This window comes from Rhinolophus sinicus, chromosome 15 (assembly GCF_057876585.1).
Source record: "Rhinolophus sinicus isolate RSI-liver-muscle chromosome 15, RSI-T2T, whole genome shotgun sequence".
Classification (NCBI taxonomy): domain Eukaryota; kingdom Metazoa; phylum Chordata; class Mammalia; order Chiroptera; family Rhinolophidae; genus Rhinolophus; species Rhinolophus sinicus.
In genome coordinates, this window is record NC_142515.1 from 125,291,334 (window position 1) to 125,311,395 (window position 20,062).

General features: G+C 40.8%; 1 protein-coding gene and 1 long non-coding RNA gene across 2 annotated transcripts in view; one reads left to right on the forward strand and one right to left on the reverse strand.

Moving 5' to 3' along the window:
* Window positions 1-20,062, reverse strand: part of JADE1 (jade family PHD finger 1) — a 147,702-nt gene that overhangs the window by 109,331 nt on the left and 18,309 nt on the right. The gene's annotated exons all lie outside the window — the stretch shown is intronic.
* Window positions 7,646-11,356, forward strand: LOC141572834 (uncharacterized). The gene is made up of 2 exons (XR_012498327.2): window positions 7,646-8,047; window positions 10,219-11,356. It is a non-coding gene; the product is annotated as an uncharacterized LOC141572834 (long non-coding RNA).

The window sequence follows — 20,062 nt, forward strand, 5'->3', positions numbered from 1 at the left end:
GTAGGTTGCACACTGCACAAGGGGATCTGCCCTGAGGACGGAGCACTGTCTTCCAATAAGCACAGAGGAGCTAACTGATGGCCGGATGATCACTGCAGGGGCTGTGCCTACCCAGGCACTAGATGAGATAAACTGTGCTCTACCTGTTTGTGACAACAAAACTTTCACCTCCACTAGTCTTCATTTTCTAATCCATAAATACAGATACATTTCCAGGACCTTTGTTTTCTCCTCTATACATAAGGAGAATACCTTACCTGGAAGGTAAAGTAGAATAGATAGGTTTTTAAAGTTCTCCACAAAGTCTAAGAAACTCTGCCCTATTTTCTCTAAAATAGTCACAGTTGAGAGTCTTGCGCTCAGTGTAAGAAACACATAGGTGACTTGGTGAGCCTTTACTGGTTTTGTGTGGAGAACCCCCAAAAGGCACTTCTCATGTCAAGAAAGGTCAGGTTTTCCACTCTCCCTAGAACCTCTCCCAAGCAGTCAGGCCACTCAGAAACTGCTGACTTCTAACAATACTGCATCCTTTTCACTGGCTTCACATTCCATGATTCCTGCTACTTGTGGAACAGTTAGGGTACGTATTTGGTGTTTTCCTGAAAGAAGCTATGGTCATCCCTTTTAAAAGTCAGCTTTCTTTCAATTTCATATAGGTGCTTTATTAGTCAGGCTTAAGAAAAATAAAGAGGAAGAGGTAGAAAGGAAAAATAAATAGGGGAATGTCTGGTCATGATGGCTGTTGTGAAATATTAAAATGTCAATGGCATTACCCTACTCATAAACAGAAGAGAGATGCTCCAGCAGCATTTTCAGGGTGTGATAAATGTCCTTAAATGTAAGAAGTCGTAAAAATAAAATGGGATAGAAAACAGACCAAGAGGGAAAAAGCATAAGACGAAAATAGGCAGCGGAAGAGAATCCTTTCTGATCACTCAGAGAACTTGTTAAATAACATTTAAAAAAGAGAATAGTTCAATACAACGTCATCTCTTCCGTGTCTTGGAACTTTAATCAAGTGGATTTTTGAAAAATGTTTTGCCATTTGATCATTTTACAAAATGTACTAAGATACAAATTATAGTTTCAAGGTTAGAAAAATCACTTTTTAATCAAAGATAGAACTCATGTAAAATGTCCAGGTGAAATACTTAAAAGTTCATTAAGACGGCAATGTATATATCAGAAACGTTAATGTTTTCAAACAGAGAAGACAAATTAGCAAACTCATGAATTAGAGTTTGGTTCAAAGTTTCACCTCAGGATAATAATTTGTTCACTTAAGTAAGATCCTGGGTCTCGATTAGCGTGTCAGTATATAAAGATATCATTTGAGCTTGGGTTTTTGCTTTTAAAAAACGCTTATATATTCTTTGAAAATAATGTTATTCATTAATACTCATTAATGATGAAACTGGAAGATAAAGACAACTCAGAAATGGTTGGGACTTAATGTCTGTGACACTGTGGTAAGGTAAAAGTGAGCTCAGGCTTTGAAATCAGGTAGACCCGGCTTACACCCTGACTCTATCACCTACTTGCTAGGTCCTTAGTAAACTATTTACATTCTGAGCTTCGGCTCACCAGTTTTAAAAGAGGAAGGGGGTGGCCGATTAGTTCGGAAGGTTAAGAGCATGGGGCTAATAACACCAAGGTTGCCGGTTCGATCCCCGCATGGGCTACTATGAGCTGCACCCTCCTTAAGAAAACAAAACCAAAAAAATCCCAATGGCCTTTTTGGGGTGGCCGGCTAGCTCAGTTGGTTAGAGCGTGGTGCTGATAACACCAGGTTGTCGGTTCGATCCCCGCATGGGCCACAGTGAGCTGCGTCATCCTTAAAAAAAAATAAAAATAAAAGCACAATAAAAGAGGGAGATTATTACCCACCAAACATGGTTGTTGTCAAAATCAACATAATGACTTTGAAAGCTTCTCAGTCTCTTCTGGGCACACAAATACTCAAGAAATGTTAGTCTTCTCAGCTTACTAGCTCAGGAAACAAGGCTATATTGAATTTCTGCATGTAAAATACTCTCATTTAAAATATTACAACTTTTGGACTTTCCGAAATAAACCGAAAATAAAAGGCATCATGTGGGAAAACATTAAGACTCAATTTGCCATGGGATGCATACTTAGAAAGACGCGTATAAGTCTTTTAAACTCAACAAAAGACAGATACTGAATTTAAATATTTCCTTTCGACGTCTAAAATGCTTTAGAAAGCATACAGGCCATGGCAGCATAATAGCGGGACCCACGGTATCATGGTAACTATCAGGATTGCTATGTTAGTTTCGACTGTCTCGGTTTATAAACTCAGACTAGGCTAGCTTTGGCAGCCATCAGACTGAACCGTAAGATTGGCTTCTGACTCACCAAACTCCTCTCTCTAAAATGACTGCTATTTCATGAATTTAAACAAGTGCCACAAGTGCTGATTTCCATGTGTGACATTTTTGATGAACTTCCAGCTTTCAAACTGGGCAAAAGAGCCAGATTACAAACCACTTTGTTTAGTGAGAAGAGTCAAGTAGCTCTAATACAGCCCGTCTCAAGATTTTTAGTTGCATTCCTCAAATAGTAGCCAATTACTTTAGCATGAACACAATTAGCTAATCACTTTCCAATATAAGATGAAAATACGATGGATAGAAAAGAGAGTGACAAAAGAATCTTTGGAGGTGTCCAAGACTGAATGGAACCCTCTAGAAGCTCCAAGCAATGAAACACTTATGGTGTACTACCTCACATGTCATTCAAAATAAGAACTATTCCAAATCATAGCGTAAGAATAAGGAGCTCCAACAAATTCTGAGTTTTCACATGATGACTATAAAGTTCTTTTTTTTTTAAAGAAATGGCAGATGTTAGATTAAATGTTTTTTTCCTTGTTTCTCTTGCCTTGCTGATTGATGCACAAAGTTGTCGACTACAAACTTCCCAAGAAGCCACCAGAATACTCTATTGATCAAGCACGGCTACGTTTGTTAAACCTACTGAAATAAGGGAGTGGACCACCTCCACGGAGTCCTAGGAATATCTCAGGGGGGAGGTGAGAGGCAGAAATGTCTAGGTTTTGGGGTGTGGGTCTTTTAAAGGGGGGATTGGGTTAAGACTTGTATAGTAGTTCAGGAGTGATGGACACAGCTCTGAGAGGGTCTGGAAGTAAGTGTTGCAAGCAGTTGTTTGATCAGAGAACCATCTGCCCAGGTAAGTATCTATTATTACGAGAACAGGGTCATTTGCCCAGACGAGCAATTTATTGTTCACATAAATTGGTTTGGGAGAATTTCTTGATGCAAACAGTGAAATTATTTCTTACTCTGTAAGTTAATGTTCCTGGGCAAGAATTTCTTGGAGCAAATAGTAAGTCATGTTGCCACAGGTGGCCTTGGTGCTCAGTCCCGATGGTTCAGCTATGTGGATACAAGAGGAACCAGTTCCCGTTGCCTCACGGATTTCCACACAGGCAGAAGCTCAACACGGAATTAGGTACTGAATTAGGGAAAGAAGAGAGGGAGGTATGAGACCAGTCAGCGAAGGGATGTGCAAAATAATTTCCAGGAGACTTGGATAAAATTACCTGCTTTCTCCAGAAAAGCAGGATGGAGGGACATCAAAGTTCAACTGTTACTTCAGATTGTCCAGATGTATCTGAACTTCAAGGAGCAGAGGCCAGAGAGAAGGTTTGGGCGCAGCTTACAGAGAGGTGATGAACCTACTTGACTGGTCTGAGACGCTGAGATGTGATGGTGTGTTCCCTGAGGACTGGGCCTCCCCATTCAAGTCTGTAACCTTGACATGGGACACTGAGTCATGAGTGCTCCATACGTGACTGCAGAATGAGGTTGTACTAAAGGCTATAGATTGGTCTCTAACTGGGGAGCCAGACAGACCTGCAGGGGCACGCTGGCCTGGCTGGCAAGAAGCCCACGTTTAAGAAGCTGGCCACGAACCGCATTGAGAATGCTGGACTGAGAAAAGACCACGAAGAGGCTCACAGGACTCAGAAACAGCTGAGGAAAAGAAAAGAGCAGAGAAGAAGAGGAGACACCTGATAATTAAAAATAGCTTGTGTTTACACAGTACCTTTTAATGTACAAAGTGTCCCCATTTGTGTTATTTTATTTGATCTTCACAACATTCTTGTAAGGAAAATAAAACAGGCATTATTTTCACCATTTTATGGATCAGCAAGTCTCAGCTCAGAGATGGTTAAGTGTCTTGCCCAAAGTCACGACACTAAAATTACAGAAGGGGCTCTTGGGCCTAGCTCTTCTGAAGCATTTTGCAACTACTAAGAATTGGAAGCAGAACTAAAACTGTGAGAAGAGTGAGAAAAGTGTTTCTCTTTACCCCTCCAACCATAAGGACCAAGGTTTGCCACGTTGTAAGTTCTGGAAATAGACAAGAGTTGCTGTGAATTAAAACTGGAAATGGAATGGACCCCGTGCACTGTGCCCGGGCACCCTGGACATAGCCTCGGAACCGCCCCAGCTCTGCAGCGCCATCAGTGAAGCACAGATTACTGTGTTTATGCCAGAGTCCTGCCTGGCCATGTGTTTCCACAGGCAGCAAAATTTCAGTATCCCTGTCTGGGCTAAAGTTTTTGGCAAGAATTTCCCCTTCTCTTGTGAACATCTTGGAAAGCTTTTAACTCAGCACAAAGATGTTTATTTTGAGAAGCAAAAGGGACTAAGTCTAAAAACAATCTCTACCTCTCCCACCAGATGATTCTGACTTTTCAAATGTAAGATATTTTGCTACCGCCCCATCGACGAGGCAGAGCCCACAGGTGATGCTCTCTGGGACGGCTCTGAAGCAACTGGAGATTCTCTCTGTGACCTCACGCTCTAGCAAGGTATTTGGGATCTGGGCTGGGGGAGCGTTGAGGGGGTAGAGGGGGGAAATGATAGGTCTAGGAGGGGAAACGTGGCCGTATTATGAAGCAAGACATCCAACCACAATGCAGCCGCCTCCCAATTGCCCGCTTATTTCTCAAGTACCTTTCGAAGCAGTTTCCACACTGGTTTTACAAAGGGTCATGTCCAGGCATAGAACATAATTTGTTAGGCCTTAAGGACAGTGGCAAATATCACATGGCCAGTCATTTCTGAGGCATGTTGATACATAATAATGTCCTTTCCGAATTACAGCGTAGCTTAGAGTAAATTCATCCAAGTTTCTCATATGAGAGATAGGAAACGAAGACTCAGAAAATTAAATGCCTTTCACAAGGTCATATATAATCGAGCAGTACATCAAGCTGTGGGAGCAGACGGTTGGCTCAGTTGATTAGAACACTATGCTTATGACACCAGGGTTGCCGGTTCGATCCCCACATGGGCCAGTGTGAGCTGCGCCCTCCACAACTGGATGGAAACAACTACTTGACTTGGAGCTGATGGGGCCTGGAAAAACACACTTAAAATAAATAAAAGTTAAAAAAAAAAATCAAGGTGTGGAAGGCAAGACTGGATTTTTGTTGTCATTGCACACACTGGAAACAGTCTGAAAGCTAACATTGCTTCTTGATGTTGTTGAATTCTCTCTTCTTCCGTTGGATTTCTGACTTTTGAAAGACTGTCCAGCTTCCCTGATGGTGTGAAGGGACCTAACAAGGAAAAGGCTCTCTTAACTGAAGTTAGCAGAGGGAAAAGTACCTTTGCTAAAAGTTCTGCTTAGAGGACTAGACTTTAAAATTTCTCTTCATGTAGCCAATTGAAACACAACAGTCAGGGCAGGGATACGATGAAAAGAGAACTGAACTTCCTGGAAGTGAAAAGGCAGAGCCCTGCAGACGTGGGGACAAGTGGAAGAACACTGGTTTAGATCAGGATGAAAACTTCATGTCTTCTTGGTGGAAACTGCCCAAAACTCATGACTGGGCCCTTGAAGTTACTGTTTGCCTCTGCAGAATAGAGGGCCCTTTATGAGGCTGTAATTAGCATAGGAGGGAATCACACCACTAACGCCAACAGACGGTGTAAAGTTAAAAATCAGTCTGGTTTGGGGAAGCAGAAGATTAATTCGACTTGGATCAATACTATCTTTATTCTTCAAGAACAAACCCGGGGGTAGAAGCCAAGGGCAGAAGGATGCCCCTGGGATCTGCCATCCCCATAAGACCTTAAGCTCCTCGTGTTCAGGTTTCCCAGTTCTTGCCTCTCCTACACGTTTACAGTAAACACCACGGCGCCTCTGACACTGAGTCCCATCATTTATCAGCAGACACTCAGGTTTCTGCCAATGCTGGATGCGCTTGGTTGCTTTTCAGTCTCTCTAAATTAATTTCATTCTTCCTTTTAGGGTCCCAAAGACTCCGGTACCCTCCCCCATAATCACAGTGCACAGTTTCTTTTCTTTCTCTTAAGACAGCAATGGCCCTGGATTTCATGTTTCCCCTTACTCCTGTGGGAAGGAAGTGATACCTGTTTGAGACCATCCTTGTTAATATGGCTGCTCCATGCAAAGTATTATTTTGCTTTTTAGCTAGACTTGCCTTCCTTCCTGGGATTTTTCCTTTTTCTTTTTTTTCTGGAGATGCAAAGAAATTCTGACAAGTCAAGAATCCAACCAAGAGGCAGAAGATAAGGGTCGCCTATCGTTTAGGTCTAACAGCTACCGTTGCAGAAGTTCCAAAAGAGAAAGCACAAAGAATAGAAAAACAAGCCAGGGCTCCAAGTTTAGCTGCCACGTCAGTGAAGATGAAAAGCAATCAGAGTCATGGGGGTGACTGATCTTTGATTCTTCTCCCAGACAGCATTCTCTAAATCTTGAGGCGTCTTTTTACTCCACTGGGCTAAACTGCAATGGACTGAATGGTTTATGTCCCCCCAATTCATATGTTGAACTCCTAACCCCCAAGGTGATGGTATTAGGAGGCGGGGCCTTGGGGAGGTGATTAGGTCATGAGGCCAGAGCCCCTGTGAATGAGATCAGTGCCCTTATAAAAGAGACCCCAGAGAGCGTCTCACCCTTTCTGCCCTGTACAGTGAAAAGACAGCTGTCTAGAAAGCAGGCTCTCACCAGACATGGAATCTGCCAATGTCTTGAGCTTAGATTTCCCGGCCTCCAGAACCATGAGAAATAAATGTTTGTTGTTTATAAGTCACCCAGTCTACAATATTCTGTTACAGCGACCCAAATGGACTAAGGCAGAAATCTGTCTTGTTTGGCTATAATGATGTTTCAGTTTTCCAGGTAGGGACATTCTCGATTCCTAATAAGTAAGTATACAATTGTCGTAATTCCATCATTAACAGTTTATACTCCTAGGAACCAGTTAAGGCTTTTCTTTCTTCTGACATTGAAGCTTGAATTTCAAAACTGTCCTTCCTATGAAAATTCAGGGAAAATAATTCAAATGATAAAACTACTGCGGTTGGACTTTTAGGGTTATTTTCCTGTTTGGATTACAAAGCTACACTTTTCTCATTTATGACTACACAACTCTTAGACATCTCAGAGCAAACAGAGCATCTCAATCCCCAGGTCTCTTGCTTTTGTGAGACTGTTCAGTAAGTTGGGAATTTTGTTTGAAGAATAAAATATACCAAAATCTGTTTTGAGTTAAAGAAGTGTGGTGTTTTAAAAATACGTTCACAAAATCTTTAACACACCTCTTTTCACAAGGTGGGAACTAACGCCCCTCCCCTGGAACGGGGACTGGACTTCGTAAACTGCTTCTGATGAACACATGTGATTGCAGTGAAGCTGTGTGGCATCCAGGGCCAGGTCACGAAGAAGGACTGCGTCTGCCCGGCTCTCACTCTCTCAGATCACCTGCTGGGGGGAAGCCAGCTGCCATGTCATGAGAATACTGGAGCAGCTCTGGGAGAGGTCTACGTGGAAAAGCCCTCAGCCTTTCCCCCATGACCAAGTCATACGTGTGAGCCACCTTGAAAGGGCACCCCCAGTCCCATCAAGCCTTCAGAAGCTGCACCCTCAGCTAACACCACGACTCCAGCCTCCGGACAGACCTGAAGGCAGAGCCACCCAGCAAAGCTGCTCTCGAATTCCTCACCGAAGGATACCGCCAGAGGTAAAAACGTTTACTGTTGTTTAAAGCTACTAAGTTTTGGGGAAATTCGTTATACAATAACAGATAACTAATATAGGAAGCAATTAGCAGAGGATTCTGTTCTATTCTTGAAATCCTTGAAATGAAAATAATAATTATGGTATAATCAGAGAATTCTTTTTTCCCCAGCTATTTATATTTTATTCTAATTCATTTGGATCACATGAATCCCACCCAAAATGCTCCAAATCTCTACTTTTCTTTCCATCTGTTCACATTGAAAGGTTGATATGCATTCTTTGCATGTGAATGGAGCAGGAATGCCAAAAAGGGTTAAGAAAAAGAAAAGCTAGATACAATTCCCCTCTTACTCATTAAATGTTTCACACCTTTTATCTCCTTTGAAATCCCTTTTTGTCTCAGAGAAAATGCTTCCGTTTGGATTGGCCTTAGCGCCAAGGTACCAGCTCAGCTTAGGGCCTCATTACCTTTTGCGTGAATTACTGATAGAGCCTCATCCTTGCCCTGGGGCAAGATTCTCTTCTAAGGCACAGATCTGACTACATCACTTTTTCACTCAAAACCTTTCAAAGATTACTCATGATATTCTGGATTGAGGTCAGTCATCAGCTGTCCCCCTCCCTGTGTGGTTACATACGGGGCTCTGGGAGGACGTTTTATAAATTGGAAGCACATGCAAGTGTGACATACCTTCTTCCTTAATGTTCTGGGGTACCTCGCAAGGTCTTCCATTTCTTAAGGGATTAGAGTCCACTGGCAACGCCGGGTTAGTAGTATCTGTTTACCTTGGTGATGAGGTTCACAGGTGTCTTTTGCATTTATTGTTGAATCCTAACTCATTCGTTTGGAGTAGAATTTTGAAAGCAAAGGCAAACCCATCTCTTACCATGTTGCCTGTTAACGCAATCCCCGAAATGATGGATGGGAGTTGGTGACCAGCATCTTTTTGTAAAGCAGTGAAAGGGAGTAAAAATATAGGATATCCAGTTAAATTGGACTCTCAAATAAGCAATGAATAAACTGTTAGTATAAGTATATCCCAAATAGTGCACAGAATATACTTATAATAAAAAGTTATTTGTTGTTCAAATTTAACTGGCATCCATCCTGTATTTTTACTTGTGAAATCCAGCAACTCTAATTATACCCTCTATAGCTGAAGGTCTGGGAAGGGCATTTTCATGGCTGCACTCTCTGGGCTAGGAGAAGGATGGTAAGAGTTTGGAATTACTAAAACTTCAAAACCTAGAAGAGGATCCTGAGAAGCTGAACTCAGACACCCAAGGAAAGGGGCCCCACCAGCTGCTGCTAGCATCGGGAGGGTATGAAACTGGTTCTACTGCTGTTGGAAAGCTACAAAATAGATTCAGCGGCTGCCGTGGGGAGGAACCGCTGCTCAGGGAGGAAGCAGTGCTGCTGGACAGGACCACAAGCAGACAGGAAGCCCAGGGAAAACGAAGAGAACACAAACAGGAAGAAGTAGGTCCCTTCTGCTTCTGCCAGCCTGGCAGTCTACCTCTGCACCCCTTATTGGCACAGCCTAACAGGGAGCCACTGGCAAAGCAGAAATGCAGAACAGGATATCAAAGATTGAGTTTGCAATTAAAAGTAAACATTTAATAACTGCCACAGGTGTAGATAACCAAAGATCACACCTAGTCAATGAAATGCTGAAAAATGAGTGGTTAGTGGTTATCGGCCCCATACGCTTTCAACATAACCCTGGATTTACAAATTTCATGGTTGGATGGTGATGGGGTTTGGGACATACTACCCCCAATATAGTACTCTGGCATACTGACTATCTTAAGCGGAAGGAATTTGAGAAACAGCAGGTGTTGGAAGGACCCGAAACAGGTATAAGGCCTTCACAAGGGAGGTGGCCTGTCCACACACAGAGCAAAGGAGCATCTTATCTCCGAAGACAGAGGGACACTGGGAGGAACCTGAATGAACAGGCTTTGCCAAGTGTCCCCCAGTTTAGTGCCCATAGCTTATACCCTTTGTCCTGTCCCATTTTCTACAATTTTCCACTCTTCATCAAATCTAGAACTAAAATGCTCTGGTTTACCCCTTCTTCAGGTCTTCATTTCTTTATGAAGGTTCTGTGTCATGTAAAACTTATATTAAATAAACCGTATGCTTTCTTATTAACCTGTCTTTTGTTACAGAGCCCCAGCCAAGAACCTAGGAGTGTAGAAGCAACAAGGTATTTCACTGCAGGCCCCTGTGAAGTCCGAGATGCCCGATCCCCGGAGCAGAGGCTTGGGAGACCCGGGATCCTCTAACCTGCAACTTCCGCTCAACGACTTGTCTGTGGCTCCACGGAAACTCCCTTAGAAAACACTCTCCCTTTCTCTCTCACCGGGTTAAACCTGCACCTCCGTCTGGCACCTCTCGCAGCCCCCCTGGCACTGTCTTTGGTCTCCTTTCACACAGGCATTCGTCCTAATGAAATCCTAGCAGGTTTAATCCTGCTCTAGTGTGGAACCCTAGGTAGGCTACCAGGAGAGTCGCAGCTTCCTACAGTTACTGCTCTGTGATGCTTTCGTATTCCTCTTTACCCTTTCAGGTACTCCGTAAACAACTCACTACCTTGCTACCAGTTCTTTGTACTAAATGTTCTCTCTTCAAGTAACTGTTGTGGTTTCTGTCTCTTGATTGGACCCTGACTGGGTGCCCCTGAGCTGGAAACTCTGAAACGCTCCAGGAAGTTTAAGAGGCTAATCCATTCACTAAAAGGACGTGGGATGTTTATTTTCCTTTAACTTCCCTTGTTATTTAACACAGACTTGGCAAAACAGGTTGAGCAAGATGACTGCCTGATATAAATGCGGCATCAGACGTTTGTTATGTTGTGTGTGATACTGGGAGTCACAGTTGGACACACTGGCAAACTAGAAAGCATCACAGGAAGGTAATCATGAAAATGACAAATCCTGAAGCCAGTCCCAATGAGGGGCGTGCTTATTTAATGGGAAGAAGAGAAGGTCAGTCACCTGGACACTAGATTCAGCTTATTTTGCATAGCTCCAGATGTGAAACTGAAACCAATCAGCAGAGCTGGAATGAAACACGTGGCTTTAACTTGGCCACAATGCAAATCTGTCTACATGTATCTTCAATATTTGTTAAACGTGTGTACCTGGCAAAAGTGGGGAGAAGTCAGTTTTTCTTTTTTTTTCTGCTAATAAAATGTGTAGTTCTTTAGGCTCAAGTCTCAGTTCCTCAAACATTTTTAAACCAGTTTTAGTGTGTTTCCTTTATTGATTAATGAGTTGAATAAATTTTTGATCTGTGTTCATTCTATTTCACGCATGTCTATGACAGTCATGTTTTAATTTTTAAAAATTACATTTGACAAAGACGTAAGTTAAAAAGTGAAGTAGTTGTGCAAATGATAAATAAAATATTAATAAAACCAGAATTCAGAACACATACTGTTCCCTGCACTAAACAATTGACATCTGTGGCATTTGATTAGATTCTGGGTACCTCACTCTCAGAGTGACATTGTCTAAACAAAGACCTACAAGAAGAGGGAGACAGAGATGATGAGAGGACTTCAAAACATGTTAGGTGAGGTATGAATAGAACCAAGGAACTGAAGAGTCGAGAGGGGTATTTTGTGACAGTTTTTAAGTTTCATCTCTGATTCTACGAGATGTGACAGATCACAGTGCTACAGGAACTGAGAAAAGTCATTAACATTGCTAGGTCTCAGTTTCTTTACCTGTAAAATGAATGAGTTGGAACAGCCCTAAAATCTGAAGACAATTGTACTCAATATTGAAAGTTTATTGAATACAGGGAAGATTGGATTTATTTCGTGCATTTCCTAAGAGCATATTTAAGTCCTTTGGCTAGAAGTGATAGAAAAACTTTTGGCTGAATGCAAATAAAAGCTTTCTAACTACGAGAATTGTTCACAAGTACTACAAGCTGTCTTGTGAAGTACTGTGTACTGGGGCCATTTTGGAAGATCCAATGACATATTCTAATGGATTTACACACTGGTGCCATTCACCGGCATGGCCTACCTAGTGTACTTCGGGGTCTTAATAAACACAGGCACAGCTCTTCTTGTCTCCCAGAGTGAATCCCACAGGACTGACTCTGCATTTCTAAAGGTTCTCTTTCTTTTTTCTGATTTTGTGTTTCTGTCCTTGGCTAAGTCTGCTAGTCTGTCCGTTTTGATTAACTAAGGGTCAAGCCCAGTTGTGTCCTGGAGCCGCTCATACTGGTTTGTGAGAAACAAATACATGCATCTTTCCCCAATTCCGCATTTGTGGCGTTGTGTTGGTAGACTGAAAACAGCAATCACAGGAATATTTATTTACACCACAGAAATAGGCAAATGCTGCAGATTAGGACTTGTTTTGGGAAAAGCTATTATATCTGAACCGACATATACCTTTTCACAACTGGGTCCAGGCACTAGTGAGTCCATGTCTTGTTTCTAACCATTAGACCCATCTCAACTGCATAATCTAGAGAACATCCTCATAAAATTTGTCGTTTGGTCCATGTCCCGTTCTAGAGCCAGACCCAGGATGGCTAGGCAGGGCTCGACTCCATGGTTAAAAGATGACCGTGTGTGTGTGTGTGTGTGTGTGTGTGTGTGTGTGTGTGTGTGTGTAATTCTGATAGGCACATGGCTGATTATTATGGGGAATTTGTTTTTATGATCTGATCATTTGATCATCTCTGTCAATCTATTTGTCTACTTGTGAGCTCAAGTTAATTAAGAAAATATTTCGTACACAATCAAAGGGAAAACAGCCCTTTGAGAACTGGACTGGTGAGTTTTTTGCTTCTGTGTTTACTCGTGACCTGTAGCTGAGGTTATAGAGCTGAAGCCAAGCAGTTCTATGCAACTGAGAAAAGCTTTTATCTCTCATTGTGTGTGTGAAATATTTTCTTACCTCTGGAGGGTATTAATAAATTAAATTAAAAGGCCTTTTAAATTAAAGAAACTCTTTTCCAATTGACTTACAGCATAAGTCAATTATTTATACTTATACTATGCTTAGATAAATCTACTATTTCCAGAATTCCTAGAAAATAAGGAAATTAAATTTTTAATATTCTATATGTTCTAGACTTTTAACAAAAAATTCTTTCAGAAAGTGCAAACTCAGAAGCATTTTATATGATAATCTAAATATACATGCATAACATGAATACATAACAATCTAAATTTACACAATTAAGGTGAATCTTTGAATAAATCAGACTAGTTTATAATTTTGTTTTTAAAAAATCTGTATCTTTTTCCCCCTGATTTTATTAGTATAATATATTTGTACATTTTGTATTTTAGAAGATCTAAGTTTGTCTTCAGAGTTTCCTCCACTTCTTATACTAGTTTATTGAAGAAATAAGTTAACATTACTACTTAATAATGTTAAGGATTATGAAAAATGTAAAATTTTTGTGTATAAACAAATTGAATTATAATTTCAACAATCTTTTTGATATCAACAGTCATTATGTTTTACATTAGGTTAGCTAAATTACAATTTCTAATATCCTTAACTTTAAAATGCTAGACTCATAAGAAATCAAGTTAATTAATGGATACTATTTGGAACCTAGAAAATCTTTAAGATAGAATGCTAATACACTGAATACTACACATAGCTTTTAAATATGTATACATATTTGTTTCTTCTTTCACTATGCTACAGAGTGGCATGCCTTTGGACTATGTTAATGAACAGGTTCATTTACCCTTGTATGTGACACTCAACTATCAATTACCCACCTTCCAGTTTCTCTGTGAAATAGAAGTTAGTTTATTTAAAAGTTATAGTTAATATGGGTAATGATGACCATTGAGAGGACCAAAGTCTTGCCACCCCAAAATTTGCCTTTTGGGATATTGATTTTAAGCTGGTTATTAAGAAACAAAAGACCCAGAAAGAACCTTTGACCCTCTCCTGTACCTGCCTAAAAGAATTCCGATGGAAAAACCGGCTTAAGGGAAGAGGGCATCACCTTACCACCATAATATACACTAAATGTGGCAGACAGGGAGAAATCTAGCAAAGCCTGTTTGTTGAACTTCCCTCTGTATCTCATTATTTCTGGGTGGCCCAGCAAGGATGTTTTTGCCACAGGTTTGCTCTTTCTCATCTACCTGTAAATTGTCTACTTTTCCTTTGAAATTCCATACGCCTCCTTACTTCTCCTTTGTCTAAAATGGCATCTAAACCTCAACTGCCCAATGCACCTTGGGTCTCATATCTTATGATACCCTTCCCTGTATGTACATCTGTAATAAATTCTGGACATTTTCTCCTGTTAATCTCTCTCATACTAATCTGATTATTAGCCCAGCTAGAAGAATTTAGAGGGTGGGAAGAAAGTAATTTTGTTGACGACCATACCATATGAGGAGCAATAGTGACAATGGGCAATGGTGGAAGTAATAATGAAGAGAAGAACAATGTTTCCAAAGTAAAAGAGCTTGTTTTGTTTTTCAAAGAAAAAAGTTGTAGTTTTGTTCTAAAGGAAAAGTCTTTTCTGGGACATGAAACAGGACAGGGAAAGACAAAACTTGAATGGACACTGATCGTTGTAAAATATTTACTGAAAGTAAACCATATTTGTTGTGGTTGTCTGAAAAGAAGCAATAAAATATGTTAAAAATTTTGGCAAAGTTCTTTCAGTTTTGATGGACTCATTGAAAAGATAATTTTGTTAAAAAAAAAAAAAAAGCAACTTGGAATTCTTTATTGCCAAATATTGAACTAAAGCAAAAATAGAATTTGATAAAGCAAAATGATAAACTGTTCTTAGAGCCCTGAACAAGGGGTGATAAGCAGTTATTATTTACCTTTTGTATAATCCATGTAGATAGCAGAGATGTATATATAATTACCACAAGAATTTTCTGATCACAGACCAAATCTCCCCTATTAAATATATTGCTTTTGCCTTCCCATAAGCAGACCCTAAATTGAGAAAAAATAAAATTCTCAAATTGTCTTTACACCTAAAGTACCTTGCAGATTCCCAAAAAACTTCTGCAAAATCACAAAGACTTGTTCTTTCTCCTTATAAAAAAAGGGAATGTTAGCAATAATTCGGTTTGTGGGGTAGCACAATATTTTTTCCTAAGCTCAATACTATTAGAAGAGCAGCACGGGAAGCGTTGTCCAATCTGAAGGAGTCTTTGCCTTCCCTAAGTTAAGTTTGTAGAGGTGAAATATTATTAATACAAATATTTCAGAGACTGTGCACTTTACAGGGGGAGGTCCTGAACATTTGGCACTGTCCTTGCTGTCTATAATGTGTTCTCAGGAAAAACATTATCAAACCCTTATGAAATACGCGTGTATTAGACAGCTTGGTTCTCTTCCATTCTGGCATTGCAGGTTACTGTCATCAATTAACCGCAGTCTTAGAGGCCCTTTCTGTTTTCCTCTCATGCTCGCCTGAAGGCTCTGCTGTAAGTTATAAGTCAGAGATCGGATCTTCAACAAGTCTGAGAGCATCGAGGAAAAGACTGTACTGGGTACTCCAACTATTGATACTTCAAAGAATGGACTCGGAATACAGGCTTCTGAGCTGAAAGCCTTTAGACAGCATTCAGACTGGACCAAGATACCGAGTCAGCATTTACAGGACTTAGTTTTTTGGTCCGGAAGCTGATAACTTGGTGAACTCAGATTGCTGCTCCAAGGCCCAGTGGAACAAAAACTGATTATATGGGATCAAAGGAACCGAGGAAAGAAAGGTAGTAATTGTGGTTATTTGTTTGCAACATTGTTGGTATTTTTAAATACTCTATTTTCTGCTGGGCATATTATCAATTTTTTAGGTGGCAAATGGTTTTGTTTTCTAAAGGAATTATTATCTCTTAGAGGTACATGCTGAAACATTTTCATTTGAAATGATACAATGTCTGGGACTGGCTTCAAAGAATCTGGGTGGGAGAGTGAAGGGGCAGATGAGATGAACTCACTCTGTGCTGATAATTGATAGGGAGGCTGGTACAGGAGGGCTCCTCAGGCTAGTCTTTCTACTTTTTTATCGGTTTGATGCTCTCCCACAGTAAAAATTGTTTTTAAAAAATCCCATTATCACAAATTTTCTTGCATTTTTTAAGCTCTTCATAATCGTCATTTAAATACCCTAAATAAACCCATCTTATTTCAAAATATACTCAAACAACTGTTATCAATCTTTACTTTTGAATTTAAGGTGCTTTCAATTTTTAAATTACATTTATGCATAAACTTTTCACTGTATTTTGAATTATCACCAGAAGAGGACTTGATGAAGAGGACAGAATTCTAAGGTTCTTGATCTTGGAGCCACTTAATTAATTTCCCAAATGTCTTCACCAAAATAAACACCCACCATCCACACCCTCATTGGCAATGAGTAATTTACTTTGTTTTAATATTTTCCAATTTGGTGAGGGGGCTGGTATCACATTTCACCTTCCCTTAAGAATTATTTCCATAGGCCGTTCCTATGCTGCGATTGGAAGTGTCAGTATCTTATACTCACTTCTGTTTGAACAATCATCCTATTGGGCGTGGACTTTGATATTCGGCTACTAGTGGGCATGACCCCTTGCTCCTGAGCCAAGGGATCTAACACTGTAATCCTGAAACTTTCTGGCTCCTGCTATGAAAAGAAGACCCAGAAGACTGGGAGGAAACAGGTATTGGCTGGCCCAACTGAAGCTCAGAGCCAGCAGGCTAGAACGCTGCCCCAAGTGTGTCTGGATCTCGGAGCCAGGAAGAGATACTGGGGTTAAGATGGGAAACTTGCTTCAGGGGTGACATCTTACATGTCAATTATGAGTTCTGCCATTAAAACAGGTTGGAAGAGAGAGTGAGTTTTCTATGCTGATAAACTGTCCACTAGCCAATATTTTTATCTTAAAGTTGGATATAGCAAATATCAGTGCAATTTAATGAATGTAAAGTACGCAGGGAAAACGCCCTTAGTTTGCCTGACTGTGAGGCTACGTTGCAGGCAATAGGGGTATAAATAATCAACTTTCTGTGGGTGGTTTGGAAGTGTCAGGAGTAAAACACCTGCCAACAGGGATATGACAAACAATTACTCAGTTTTCTTAAGTCAAATTTTGTTGTATGTTTTCTACATCACTCCAGTACCAAGTCTTCCATGATGACACCTTGAAACACAGATAACTTAGGGAAGATGGGAAGTAGGGAGCAAAGTCGTAACTGGCCAACAGACCCGCTTTGAGTATCATTACTGTTTAAGGAGTCTATTCAAGAAATCACCTTGTCTGCTTGCTATATTTGAGTTTTTATTTATGAATCTGTCAGAAAAATTGCGAACGACTTTGAAATGGGCAAAAGATTACTGGGCATCTTTTCTAAGAAAAGCTAGGCATTGTCTAGAAGACCTTTGTGGCTTATCTGATTTTATTGGGGTCTGTGCTTTCAACTGCCTTTGACTGGGCTCCTTTTACAGTTCTGTAAGTTGTACAAAACTGATAGAAATGCAAATGATTCTGGTCCACAGAGATGCAAATGAATTTTGTTTTGTACGGATACATTTCATTTTCCCTTGTAGAAGATTCCAACCATTAAATTTTATTGGTCTAAAAAGTTTTACACCTACTAGGAGCTCCATTGTCTCATTCCTGATTGTGTGTGTGTGTGTGTGCTTCAGATTTTTCCTTTAATCTGGTTGTGACATCTTACTGGTTTCCTAACTAATGAAAGAGATCTATAAAATTTTTGGCAGCTGTACATTTCATATTTGTACAGTCTTGATTTTAATTTTGAAAAACATTATCCTTTAACAACTTAAACCTCAATTCAATATGTCTTAATTCTTTCCAGCAGTCATTACTAATGTGTGTTTTTGTTTTTGTTTTTCCCTAGGAGGCACCACATTTTTTCTGGCATCTATGAAAGGAGGCCAGGTCCAGGACTGAAACAGATCTTCTTTCCCTTCAAAGTGGGTAGGTCTCCCTCTCAACTACTCCGCTCTAATGCAAAGCAATGTCTGAAGTTTGCCTGGATTAAGCCTGACTTTGCAGAGCTGCCATGGACATAAGTGTAGCCATTGCCTGCCCACTGACGTCTTTACAAGTACTCAAAAAGAACAGATGGCAGAAAGGAAAAGTCCAATGTGTAGGAAGGACAGTGCAGAACTACCGAGGAGGCTCTGTGGAAGCAGTGTTATCCTTTGTAGGGTCTTGGAGCTGGGCACTAACTGGTCCTTCAGGGCAGAAGTCATTTCTAAGCGTCTTAAACTCACGTTTAGAATGGACTTAAACCGAGAATAAGATTGAAAAGGATGGTATGGGTTTTAAAGCTTCCCCTAAGTATCTGAATGGTGAGGTGTCTGCAGAAGGAAGAGACCAGGCCCAAAGGTGAACCACGAGTGTAAATGTCAGTTCCTGCATTCCCCCTCAAGAACGCCCTCCTTTATGGTTTGGGGGCGGGGTGAGAAGTCTCCCGAGTCTCCTCCAACAGGCCCATCAGAGCGCTGCTCTTCCATGGAGCCTCCCACGTCCACCCCAACGGGCCCAGTGCGGAACCTCTGCATCCTACACTCCTGTCCACACAGCATTGCTGTGCCCTCCGGAGTCTCAGTCGGGGGGCTCACGGGAGGGTCCAGGCCATATAGGTCAGGCTTAAAACTGAAGAAAACGGCAATATAGCCGGGGAAGCCCGTAAGCTGTTTGCTAAGTGACTGTCCCCATAATTCAAGGAAAAACTCTAAAGTTAAACTCCATATGGGGTCACTTGGGACATTCTCCAGGTCCTGACTTAGTTTCCCAGCTCTTTGAGAATGTGCCACTTTCAAGGAAAGCAAAGTACCTTAGCGTTTAAGAGCCCAGGCTGTGGCAGGGGAGCCAGCGCTACTATTTGCTACTTGTGTAAACACGGCAGCGAGGGAGGGAAGCCCTTAAACCCTCTGCATCTTGCCTTCCTCATCTCTAACATAAACGTATTTTATATAAAATGGGGACTGTGACCCTGCTGACCCCAAAGGGATGCTGTGAGCTTCAGTAAGTACTTAGAATAGTGCCTGACACGAGTGTTCGATGAGTGTTAGTTGTGAAGAAGCAGCGTGTTGTTAAGAACTGGATTCAAATCCTAACTCTACTACCACTTACAAATGACATGTCCTGTGGCAAGTTACTGACCTTCTCTGTGCCCCAGTTCCCCCATAACAAAGAGGGCATATAGTAGTTTTTAACTGTTCAATGAATTAAACAAGGAGGCCACTAGGCTGAGGTGGCTCTAATATCGTGGCGGCTTATATAAGCAAACCAAAACTGTAAATGCTTCGAGGTTACAATATTTAAACCTAAGGACAAAAAATCACAAACAGCCAACCAAGCTTTCAGCGATAGCCCATCAGTAATTTCCTTACTTTGCTTTAGCCTCTTGATAAAAGTCTCTCCTGGAGCTCATGCCAGCTGTGCTTCTAACTACCTCTGGTTTAGTGCTACCTGACTCAAATTGATGTTCTGCTCAAATAAACTCTTAGAATTTTTAATAGGCCTCAGTTTACCTTGTAACATAACCCAGAATTGTTGTGAGGATTCAATGAGTTCATATGTGTAAAGTACTTCATATGGCAGACACACAGTACATGTTGTGTCAAGTAATTATTACTACACCCATAATTATTAGATATTATTATTTTTATGTATACCTCCTAAATGCAAACCTCTACCTTCCTTTGAGAAAACTCCACCCCAGTGGGGAAGAAATGACGGGAAGTAGCCTAGAAAAGAGACTTACAAGAAGATCAACCATTCACGTTGTATAGATCTTGGTTGGATCATGATTCAAACAAACACATGTAAAAACAAGACAATTGAAAATATGAACACCCTGAACACTGACTGAATAGTTGATGGTCTGAGGAATTATTATTAATGTTTAAGGTAAGATAAGAGTATTATGGTCGTGCAAAAAAAAGTCATCATTTTTTAGCTGAGAATGAAATTGTATGTGCCTGAGATTTGTTTGAAAGTTACATGTATGTGCGGCGGGA